This window comes from Marmota marmota, unplaced genomic scaffold, assembly GCF_001458135.2.
Source record: "Marmota marmota marmota unplaced genomic scaffold, marMar, whole genome shotgun sequence".
Taxonomy (NCBI): Eukaryota; Metazoa; Chordata; class Mammalia; order Rodentia; family Sciuridae; genus Marmota; species Marmota marmota.
Window position 1 is genome coordinate 26418642 of NW_025999842.1, and position 3549 is coordinate 26422190.

The 3549-nt window shown below is 42.0% G+C and overlaps 1 pseudogene; it reads left to right on the forward strand.

Moving 5' to 3' along the window:
- Window positions 1-267: 267 nt before the first annotated feature.
- LOC125615876 lies at window positions 268-1340 on the forward strand (annotated as a pseudogene).
- Window positions 1341-3549: the final 2209 nt, after the last annotated feature.

Here is a 3549-nt window from a genome sequence, read left to right on the forward strand (position 1 = left end):
CTGCCTGGAAGTTGTGCATGTACTGTGGCTTAATCAGAAGGGCAGTAAAAGAAGAGATAAAGATCTCAAAGACTTGGTCTTCCTCTCTTCTTTAGCAACCAGGGAGAGCTTGCTGACCCAGAGATGCTACCTGCTCCCAAAAGTTGGAGTCCCTGGGTGGGCCGTTGGCTGCACATGGAAATCCACACTCTCCCTTCTCTCCTCATAACCACTGCTGCACAAGTTTGAGGCCCAGGCAGATAAGGCCCATAAGTTGCTCAGTAAACGATGGCTATTAAAATTGCTAATTGTATGTTGTGGGCAGCAGGTACTTGAGGAAAACAGGACCCAAATCTACCTTGCAAAAGTTAAATAGGACCCCAAATCTACCTTGCAATCTATCAATCTGGTGGTCGTGTTTCTCATGTTATAATACTCACAGGACCTTCAGCCCAGAGGAGACATGTGGAGAACAAAGGTCGGGTCCTCTGCCTTTCAGCCGGTAAAATTATGCATAACATCCTTGAAGCTTGGGCAGGTTGAGTAGCATTCTCAAGGAGGCACATTTTGCAGGGACAAGAACAAGGTCTTTCTCTAGCCCTCCAGCTCTGCCAAAGACAAAGGCTAGGTTTCTATTTTTCAGAAAGTAGCATTGGCCTTTTGAAATTGTCAAGTACAAAGTGTGAAAACCAATCACTCAGGCCTGCAATACTATGGGTGTGTGTGTGGGGGGGGTCTGGCAGGGAGCTCTCTGCCCTGGCCTCAAGTGTTGCTTTTAGGGGACTCCATCGCCCAGTTTTCTTTTCAGCAGGGTGGATGGGGAGCATCATTGGCAGACAAACTGGTCAGGTTACGATACCAGAAGGCCAAAATTATTCTTCCAAGACTAATCAGGAAAGGAAACAGTTTGGACGATCCAGTAGCAGTTACAATTTTCTTTGGTGCCAATGACAGTGCACTAAAAGATGAGAACCCCAAGCAGCACATTTCCCTGGAAGAGTATGTTGCAAACTTTAAAAATATGGTGTAGTACCTGAAATCGTTGGATGTCCCTGAGCATTGAGTCATACTCATCACGCCACCCCCACTTTTTGAAACAGCTTGGGAAAGGGAGTGCATCATGCAAGGACTTCTCATCCTACTTATCTGATAGACTACCTCTATCACCAAAGGGAAATGAATTTTTATTTTCACACCTCTGGCCTCTGATAGAGAAGAAAGTCTCTTCTCTGCCTTTGCTGCATCCTTACTGGAAGGATGTAGCAGAAGCACAACCTGAACTAAGTCTACTGAGAGATGGAGACCATTAGTCAATTCTAGGAAATGCAAGTCTGGTTGTTCATTTATAGATTGAAGTTGGTGATAACACATAGATTCCAAAGCAATTAAGTGCAGAATATTTTTTTTTCTCAAGCTTAAAAATTTTTACTCACTATGCTGGATCAAAACACCAACATTTGCCACTAATGTTATAATAAAAGTTTTGAGATCCTTCAGGGGAAAAAAAAATTGATGACTGTTGTTTTGACTTCCCTTAAAATATCTGGGTCATCTCAGGCTGAGTCTTCCTAAAACCCTGGAGCTGTGTCAAGCTGGGGAACAGGACCAAGTAGAATTTATTCATCCCAAAGAAGACAAATGTGACATTGGGGAGAGGGGAGGGACTAATACATAGCACTATGACAACAAAGGAAAGATTTTGAATGTATTGACAGCATTTTCTTTCTTAAAACACATGACAAGGGGCAGGGGTTGTGGCTCAGCAGTAGAGTATTCACCTGGCACATGCGAGGCCCTGGGTTTGATCCTCTACACCACATAAAAATAAATAAATAAATAAAGTAAAGGTATTGTGTCCAACTACAACTGAAAAATAAATATTAAAAAAAAACATGTAACAGGACTGGGTGTGATACACACAACTGTATTCCTAACTACCTGGGAAGCCGAGGCAGAAGGATCACAAGTTCAAGGCAGCCTACATAACTTAGGGAGACCCTGTCCCAAAATGAAAAATAAAGCCGGGCACGGTGGTGCAAGCCTGTACTCCTAGTGCCTCGGGAGGACGAGGCAGAAGAATCCCAGGTTCAAAGCCAGCCTCAGCAACTTAGCAAGGCTGTTAGTAACTAAATGAGACCCTGTCTCAAAATAAAAAATAAAAAGGGCTGGGGATGTAGCCCGTGGTTACACACCCCTGGTTCAATCCCTGATACCAAATAAATAAATAAATAATTTTAAATAAATAAATGTAAATAAATAAATAAAAGGACAGGGGGTGTAGCTCAGCGGAGGAGCACTCCTGGGTTCAATACCCAGTACTGCTAAATAAATAAACAGATGCACAGATGGATGGATGGATGGATGGATGGCAGGGTGAAAAGAGGAAGAAACAAGATGTAGCCTCAGAGAATATAAGTGCAAAGACATGTTGATTAAGAAACACAAGTGGTTTTTTTTTTAAATAATTTTTGAAAGAAAAGCCAGGTCAGAGTAAGATTGCCATTTCAAGGAATCAGAGACAATGATCTCTCTTCCTTTCCTTCTTATCTCTCTGGTTCCCAAAAGCTTCAGCTTGCCCACCCCCCATGCATGTGCATCACACACACACACACACACACACACACACACACACACAGGTTAAATATTGTGAATGCAGCAAAAACCACCACATCAAAGCTCATCATCACTGTTATTTCAAGGTCGCTCGAATCTGGCAGCTCCAGCTACAACTCCAAACTTCAGAAGGTTTATTTGAAGAGCTGTTCAAATGCTAGAGGCTACAAAAGCCACTGGACTCTTCTGCTTCCTGTTCTTTAAACTCAGTTGAAAAGTCTCTTTCTTCTTCCCCTCCCTCTCTGTGATGGCAGTCTGTGATACCATTACTAGTACTCAGTGAACACTGGGCTGCTCTTCAACTGGTCGGTAACTGAAATTCACCTGCTGGACTCTTTTTTTTTTTTTTTTTTTTTTTTTGGTCCAAGGATGCTTTACCACCGAGCTATATTCCCAGCCCTGCTTATATTTTATTTTGAGACAGGGTCTCTCTAAATTACCCAGGCTTGTGATCCCTTCTGCCTCAGCCTCCTGAGTAACTGGGATCACAGCATGCACCACCACACCCAGCCCACCAGACTCTGTGAAATGCCACAGGAAAACACCACATCAGAAATCTGCCCTCGTGGTTACGTGAAAGATTCATCTTGTGTTGGCCTCACTTTCTTTGGCTCCTCTCATGCCATCCTTCCTCCCATACTCTTTCAGAGTCATCTTTGTGGGTTTTTTTAATTAGTAAACTTTTTTTAAAGCAATTCTAGAAAAAAAATAAAAATAAAGCAGTTCTAGTTTTATAGAAATTTTGAGTAGAAATTATAGAGTTTTCATATATCCTCTCCTTTCCCAGTACCTCTATTATTAATATCTTGCACTTAGGTGGTACATTGATTTCAATCAATGAACAAATACTAATAGATTATCATTAATTGAAGTGCATAGTTTTCATTAGGGCTGACTGTGTTGCACATTTTATGGGTTTGGACAAATGCATACATGTATCCTCCATTAGAGTGTTAT